The following is a 9,066-nucleotide window of genomic DNA, read 5'->3' as shown; positions in this document are numbered from 1 at the left end:
GTTACATATATATATATTATACTAGTAATTATTTGATTAAAATATGTAAAAAGAGTAATATTGTGAAATATTATTACAATTTAAAATAGCTGTTTTCTATGTGAATACATTATAAACTAATTTATTCCTGTGATGTGCAGCTGTATTTTCAGCATCAATCCTACAGTCTTCAGTGTCACATGGATCCCTCAGAAATGCTGATTTGCTGCTCAAGAAACTTATTATCAGCGTTGAAACAGTTGTGCTGCTTCATTTTTTTTGTGGAAACCGTTAATTTTCAGGATTCACATATGAATACAAAGTTCAAAAGACCTGCATTTATTTGAAACAGATGATTTTGAACAATTTGATGCATGTAACACTAACATTCAAATGTTTGGAGTCTATCCCAGCCGGCATTTCAACGTTGATTCAACGTTGAAACAACGTCAGGTACCATGGTTGAATCAACGTTGAAAAACCTTTCGATTTTGCAAATTGGATCAACGTTGAAATCACGACGTTGATTCACCGTTGAAATCGTGACGTTGATGTATGGTTGAAATCACAACGCTGATTCACTGTTGAAATCCCGACGTTGAATCAACGTTGAATAACCTTTCGATTTTGCAAATTGGATCAACGTTGAAATCACGACGTGGATTCACCGTTGAAATCGCGACGCTGTTTCACCGTCTTACCTGCATTATGGGTGAATTAGGGTCGTGCTGCAGCCCTGGGATGAAAGCTGAATGAGGTGTTGATTTTGAAAAGTTAATCAGCGTTGATAACACGACGTTGTTTCCCCGTCGTACCTTGCACCGTGGGTAAATACACCTAGATCCTAGTTGGCATTTAGATCAACAAGGTACATGCAAGGCTAAAAATCTAATGACTGGCAGCAATGGCTTTACAAACAACTTCAATAAACTACCACATGCTCAAAATTGTCAAACAGCAGTTTAATTTTGGAAACATACTGTATAAAACAGATGAAAATAATCCCACACTTTATTATGCAGAGTATGCATGGAGGTAATGCTAAAAACAGGTAGTAGAACAATCCAAATACAATAATATTTAAAGGTTTTTGTGAAATAATTTGGCACATAAATGCATATTTTTTTGCAGCACTTACAAGACAAACCCTTGTACCTTTATGACTGAAACCAGTGGATCTTTTATTTTGGTGGAAACCTACAGTTTCTGTCAAAAACATGTTTTAGTAATGTGTCTCATTACAAGAGTTGTGTACATTTGTGCAGTGAAAATGTGTTGAACAGTTCGAGAAGGGAACCTTCCACCAGTTGATTTCTAATGGGAACCCCCCCGGACTGTGTCTTCTTTACCGTGGGGAATGTAGAATGAGATTTCTACCGCAGGGCACTCTAAAATTTTAGAACCAGCAGCCTTAGTGTATACAGTGTGGTTGTGCTTCGGGTGATCCTTGAAAGTGTCCCAGCGCTCGGTCCTTTCTGACGCCGTCCCCTCCACTCTCTCCCACTTGTGCACTTTCTGTACCGTCCTGTATAAACATTTACATTTAATCATTTAACAGACAAATTTATCCAAAGCGACTTACAAATGAGAAGAACAGAAGCAGTCAGGTGTACAAGCGAACAACAACAGGATACAAGTGCTATGACAAGTCTCAGTTAGTCTAGTACAGAACGCATAGCCAGTTTTTTTTTTTTTTTTATATATATAAAAGACAAGAAAAGAAGGAAAAGTGCTAGCATTAGTTGGTTAAGTTCTGGTGAAAAAGATGAGTCTTAAGATGTTTCTTGAAAATGAGTAAAGACTCAGCAGTTCGGATTGAGATTGGGAGGTCATTCCACCAGCTGGGCACAGTCCAGGAAAAGGTCCTTGAGAGTGATTATGAACCTCTTTGGGATGGCACCACAAGGCGTCGTTCACTTGCAGAGTGCAAACTTCTGGAGGGAACATAAGATTTAACCAGTTTGTTTAGGTATGTTCACAATGTTTGACAATAACTTTGATATTGTGAAATATATTTAACTGAAAACTGAATGCAAAATAAATCACACAATATTTTCACTTTACAGTTCAGTAACAGTGAGGTTGGAAACAAAGTGGACAACACTATTCATTAAACACTTAATGTATTCAGATGAAAATGTACAATATTAACAAATTATTCACAAGCAGTGTTTTCAGAGCCCCCAGTTACACTGTTTTAATCAGAACACTAACATTACAGTGTAGTAAAACAAGTCAAATCAAATTCAGTACATTTTTATTAAACTAAGCACAATCAAAACCTATCACAAAAGGTCAAAGCATCTCTAGCAGAAGTGACAGTGCAATGAAGCAGATGAACAATTTCTTACCAATGTTTCAAGAACAAGCTGGATCCTCGATGACTCTACAAGGGGAAAGAAGAAATGGTTTACTGAAAAGTTCTTAAAAAGCAGGATTTCATATTATACCATTTCTTTAAACCATTGATTCTCAAACTTTTTATAAGTACCACTTCAGAAAATATTTGTTATTAAATATTAAGTTGCACCATAATGACCAACATTACATTTCAGCAGCGTAGTAGGCCAAACTATTCAGCTACAGGTCTACAGTTAAAAAATGAGGCAGTTTTATTCTAATAAGAATATTAATTGTTGTCAGACACTTTACCATGGTAAATACAGTTTGAACATTAACACTACAACTGTGCTTACATACACAGGTAAATGAAAAAAAAAAGTTTAAATTAAAATTTTATTTTAAATGTAATTATGTAACAAAAGTTACAAAACTGTACTGTACTTTAACTGTAACATACTTAAATGTGCAAAAAAAAAACTTACTCAAAGATTAAGTTAAAATGTATTAACATTAAGTTTAATTTAGTGATTCACCTGCAAAACAACTAGAGGGGGCCTGACACTTTGAGAACCATGGCTTTAAACAATCCTTTTTTTTTTTTTTTCATTTTCATTAATTCATTAAAATTATATTATTTAAATACCGACATTTGCACTTATATGTTGCAGAAAACACTTTGAAACTATTATAAGAATACAAACATATATAACACACCTAATGCATGGGATTCATATCAGGAAAATATGGGAAAATCTCTAAAAGACAGACATTAACACATAACTCACCAGTAACACATTAGGTGAGCATCTAACTTGATCATCTGTGATAAAGCAATGCAAAAATAGACACACGGGTATTTATTTATCTGCAGGTTACATGTCCTTTAAACTACCCATTTGTAAACTCTGGTAATACTTTACTATTTTCAAAAGATAATAAAGATAAAGTTAGCGATTTTCTTACCTCATTTTGACAGGATGTTTTCAGGACCTCGCAGAACACCTGACCTTTCTTGTGTTCACAGTTTTTGTTCTCCATTGACAGGTCACGACTCAAATTCGCTCAAAATAAATAAAAAATGTACAGGCAAATATGAAATAATTCGGGACCGACCGAGCAGTCAGTTATAACGAGCAGCAGCTCACAGTTAGCCGCCTCACTCACAGAAAGACGACAACAACGGTCATATTTTTAAATGTAGAAAAGCGCGAACCGATTCATTGTCCAGTTTCCTGAATGACAGCCAGATTAACCAATCATGATAGAAGTAATAAAATAAAACTACCAATGGGAGTTGTTTCAGTGTGATAAAGCAGCGAAATGTATAGTTTTATTGTTGTTAATGATGATAATATTTAACATATACCTTTAGATTTTAGAATAGGTATCATGACTAAAATATTTTTAAATGCTATTAAAATAATAATTAATTTAAATAATTTAATATAAATAATTTAAAAGCTTGTTAACCTTTTTCTACCATTTAGCATTAAACATTTTTAACGTTGTTTCATTAAAACAACTGACCTTATTTCAACCATATTTCAATGTTGAAAGTTGGTCATGTGCTGGAAGTTTTTCAACAGTTCATCTTTAAACGTTGAATCAACGTTGTTTCAACGTTGAAACCACAACTGACCTTATTTCAACCATATTTCAACATTGAAAGTTGGTCATGTGCTGGATGTTTTTCAACCATTCAGCTTTAAACGTTGAATCAACGTTGTTTCAACGTTGAAACCACAACTGACCTTATTTCAACCATATTTCAACGTTGAAGGTCGGTCATGTGCCGGCTGGGATGTAACAACGAATTTCAGCACGTCTGTATTTTAAGTTAAAATATATTAACATTAATTAGTTTAATTTAGTGATTCACCTGCATAACAACTAGAGGGGGCCTGACACTTTAAGAACCATGGCTTTAAACAATCCTTTTTTTTTTTTCATTAATTCATTAAAATTATATTATTTAAATACCGACATTTGCACATATGTTGCAGAAAACACTTTGAAACTATTATAAGAATACAAACATATATAACACACCTAATGCATGGGATTCATATCAGGAAAATATGGGAAAATCTCTAAAAGACAGACATTAACACATAACTCACCAGTAACACATTAGGTGAGCATCTAACTTGATCATCTGTGATAAAGCAATGCAAAAATAGACACACGGGTATTTATTTATCTGCAGGTTACATGTCCTTTAAACTACCCATTTGTAAACTCTGGTAATACTTTACTATTTTCAAAAGATAATAAAGATAAAGTTAGCGATTTTCTTACCTCATTTTGACAGGATGTTTTCAGGACCTCGCAGAACACCTGACCCTTCTTGTGTTCACAGTTTTTGTTCTCCATTGACATGTCACGACTCAAATTCGCTCAAAATAAATAAAAAATGTACAGGCAAATATGAAATAATTCGGGACCGACCGAGCAGTCAGTTATAACGAGCAGCAGCTCACAGTTAGCCGCCTCACTCACAGAAAGACGACAATAACGGTCATATTTTTAAATGTAGAAAAGCGCGAACCGATTCATTGTCCAGTTTCCTGAATGACAGCCAGATTAACCAATCATGATAGAAGTAATAAAATAAAACTACCAATGGGAGTTGATTCAGTGTGATAAAGCAGCGAAATGTATAGTTTTATTGTTGTTAATGATGATAATATTTAACATATACCTTTAGATTTTAGAATAGGTATCATGACTAAAATATTTTTAAATGCTATTAAAATAATAATTAATTTAAATAATTTAATATAAATAATTTAAAAGCTTGTTAACCTTTTTCTGCCATTTAGCATTAAACATTTTTAACGTTGTTTCATTAAAACAACTGACCTTATTTCAACCATATTTCAATGTTGAAAGTTGGTCATGTGCTGGATGTTTTTCAACCATTCAGCTTTAAACGTTGAATCAACGTTGTTTCAACGTTGAAACCACAACTGACCTTATTTCAACCAAATTTCAACATTGAAAGTTGGTCATGTGCTGGATGTTTTTCAACCATTCAGCTTTAAACGTTGAATCAACGTTGTTTCAACGTTGAAACCACAACTGACCTTATTTCAACCATATTTCAACGTTGAAGGTCGGTCATGTGCCGGCTGGGATCGCCTTCGATATGAACGCGATATGGCGTGGCTCATTAGCGATCTACGGCTCTGTCTATCAGAGGTGGGACTTTCAAGTCACAAGCAAGTCTTCAAGATTATTTTCAAGTCCTCAAAGGGTTAAAGCTTAAGAGATAATTAAGTGACTAATTAAATGATGATTGTGCATTAGTGATGAACATCTGCTGTTAACAATCAACATCACTGAAGTAAAGAGAAACACAAGAACTACAACTGAATTTAGCCACAGCCTTCAACTGAAAAAAAAGTAAAAGAAAAAAAAAACACTATGCCACCATAATTGTGGTCAAGGTTTGCTTTAAGTAGTGTCTTGACCCTTTTACTAATTCAAACCAATTTGATTCAAAACAATTGCAATATTGTTTTCGCAACAAACATGCATTGTTGAGTCGAACCTCGCAGTAACAGATGATCTTATGCTTTTTTTGTTTATAACTCATGATGACTGAACATCATTAAATTGTGTTTATCTTTGGATAGTAGACTGAGACCCAGCTACTGAACTGAAGTTAAAAAAAAAAAAAAAATCTCAATGTTGAAAGACACGAAAGGAGACCAATGAGTTCGAGACACCCGTCGCTGCAGACTGTAGCGCGGTGACGTCACGTACGTACGTCACGTATGTGTTTACTGCGCATGCGCAATGTGACATAAGGTATATGTTTAACACGCATGCGCGTCGTACATATTGGCGTTACCAAGGAGTATAGAAGCGCTATATACCTAGGGTTACTGCGCATGTACAGGTTCATTCACTTCCGGATGTATGGTGGATTCGAGATTCGTTGGCAGTAAGTCAAAAAAATATTAACTAGGGCTGCACGATTAATCGCATGCGATTGTCATGCGTGTCTCATCAGTAAAGATGGTTCTGTGATTAGCGGTAAATGTCCATCAGCTGCTTTCAAATGGAGCCGCACCTAATATACAGAGCCGCAGATCGTTGACAAGCTACGCAATATCGCGTTCATAATCGCATGCGATTAATCTGCGATTATGAACGTGATATTGCACAGCTTGTCAGTGAATTACGGCTTCCCATCACACTAGATGTGGACTGACATTGCTCAGAAGTCATATGTTGGTTGAAAGTGAAAACCCAACCTCTGTTTGGTGTCAAACTCTAGCGTAAATACTCCAAAAACATGACAATCTTCACTTATTATAAACAAGAGTTATTTCTGTCATAAATGTAAAAAAGTTCTTATTGAGATTAACAGAGATGTTGATGGTTTATTGAAAATTATAGTTTAGTTTGATGTCACCATTATGCTGATCAGTACTTAGGAAGTATGAGTCTTTTCAGTGTTAGCGTTCATTTAGCTGCTGTAATTAAATCTGTTACAGCAAAAACATTGAGAAAAAGATGTCATTCGATAATGTTGGTTACTGGCTGATATTAGAGATGTCTTAATGTAACAATCTGATCAACTGATTTTACCAGGAGTCTGTTCTACGCTATTAATTTAATATTATTGACAATAGCAGATGTGTTGCAACACACAAGGTCCTGACAATTTATGTCATTTTATTTTTATCTGATCTTTTTAAACTACATTGTTTTAGAATCACTTCAAACCATAGGATGCTTAGACATACAGAGACCTTAATAATTAGTGTAAGAATCTCAACAATGGTGACATGCTTCATGCCGCAATGCATTCTGGGTGCTATGGATGAGTTTTGCATGATGTACCCAGAATACATTGCAGCATAAAGCATGTCACCATTGCTGAGATTCATACACTGAATCTTGATGTTTGTGTGACAAATTTATTTTTAAATTTTTGAAATTATCTGCTTTAAATTCAACTGGGTGTCAGGTTGTTGACCATTGAGTCCCTTTAATAAATAATACTTAACTAACACCACACAGTAGCTTGGGTGAAAACAAGTAATCAGACATATCAATCATCAGCAAGCAAACAGCACCATTGAACCACATATTCGTTTGCTGTTTTTGCCACAATAAAGATGACAGCAGCTAAAAAACAACACCGACAAGTCAAGTGTCAAATTGCACAACTAAAGCCAACACTTACCAGCATTATGGTGACATCAAACCAAGCTATTACTTTTAAACAGACACATCCACATCTAAACATCCACTTAAATCTTAATTAGAATGTTATGGAATAATGTTCTAATAATGTTATTGATAAACATTTGTAGAATGTTTTTAGAGAATGTTATCCTATCTTTTGAGAGAACGTTCTGGGAACAAAAATAAAACTACCCGCTAAAAACATTGTTAGAACAATCCATGGGAATGTTCTTAGAACATTTTAGAACAAAGAAAATTCTAGCTGGGAAGTGCCGTTCCATTTGAAACCAGGTGGTGGACATTTACTGCTAATCACAGAACCGGCTTTACTGACAAAGACACGCATGACAATCGCATGCGATTAATCGTGCAGCCCTAATATTAACTTACTTATGTTTTCTTAAAAACAATGTGTGTTTGTGTTAACGGCTTTTAATTGCAACGATGCTTTGGTCATAATCGTATATTGCAATTGCGATTTCAGACATTTATGACATGTATGATATATGTTAGGTTTCAAAGTGACAGGGATTCTGCTGCTGGTCTGTTAAAGGGTCTTTAAAAGTATTTTTTCGCCGACAAATTAGCCTTTAGAGATGTATTTAAATAGAGCAGAAAGACTTGCATTAATAAAGTAGGCTAATGTCACTGATTGTTGCATGTGTTGTTTTTGTATTTGTCATCCTTTTCATTAACTAACATTATCAAAGATTAATAGATACTGTAACATTTATTGTTCATTGTTAACTAATATTAACCATTGACAGCTTATTGTAAAGTGTTACCTCTTCAATTTACCTTTGTGTGACTGACAGAGTTCATTTAAATCTGACATATAGAAACATTAACTTGACTGTAAATGTTCTTTTGTTTAGATGCATACTACAGTCCTCAGAAAAGGAGAAAAGATAACAATAGAACAGTGCATCTCATGCTGTGATAAATATCACTGCCCATTTTGTGAGACCTGGGTCTACAAACCAGTGGACTTGTACAGTGTCACGAAGCATGTGCAGGATCATCTGAAAACAGCTGTTCGTGAAGAAGGTGTGTAGTGTTTGAACATCCATAAACATGGTTTTGTGAGTGGATATGTGTTTTACACTGTTTTTTTTTTGTTGTAAATTTCAGATTTTATTATCATAAGATGCAGCTTAAAATGCAGAGATGTTTCTCATTTTCATTGCTGCTATTGTTCTGCTACAATCATACGAAAAGCACAATTTAACATCCATCTTACAAAATGCAAGCAAAAGAAACAAAAGTTTCCATCTCCACAAAGAACTCCATCACCTATGGTTCTGATTGGTAATACACCTCTGTCTGCAGCTTCTGCTCAGACAGCACCCCTTCTTCAACCTCAGCCTTCTCCAAGTGAACCACGCACATCTGTGTCTCCCACGCCCAGTACTCCACTGTATCAACCCAAAGTATGTAAGGGACCACCACTTCCATCTCCTTTGAGTACCATCACATCTCTACCTCCTGCTTCTGCTTCTGCTTCAAAGAAGAGGCCCACTTCATGTGGCTAGACAGTAAGTT

At 35.0% G+C, this 9,066-nt stretch overlaps 1 long non-coding RNA gene across 1 annotated transcript; it reads left to right on the top strand.

Moving 5' to 3' along the window:
• Window positions 1-6,062: 6,062 nt before the first annotated feature.
• On the top strand, window positions 6,063-8,811 carry LOC113083754 (uncharacterized). The gene is made up of 3 exons (XR_003283385.1): window positions 6,063-6,271; window positions 8,400-8,571; window positions 8,656-8,811. It is a non-coding gene; the product is annotated as an uncharacterized LOC113083754 (long non-coding RNA).
• The last annotated feature ends 255 nt before the right edge of the window (window positions 8,812-9,066 follow it).

The sequence above is a fragment of the Carassius auratus genome, unplaced genomic scaffold, assembly GCF_003368295.1.
Source record: "Carassius auratus strain Wakin unplaced genomic scaffold, ASM336829v1 scaf_tig00039326, whole genome shotgun sequence".
Lineage (NCBI taxonomy): Eukaryota > Metazoa > Chordata > Actinopteri > Cypriniformes > Cyprinidae > Carassius > Carassius auratus.
The sequence above is the reverse complement of the archived record's forward strand: the minus strand, read 5'-3'. Positions and strand labels throughout refer to the sequence as shown.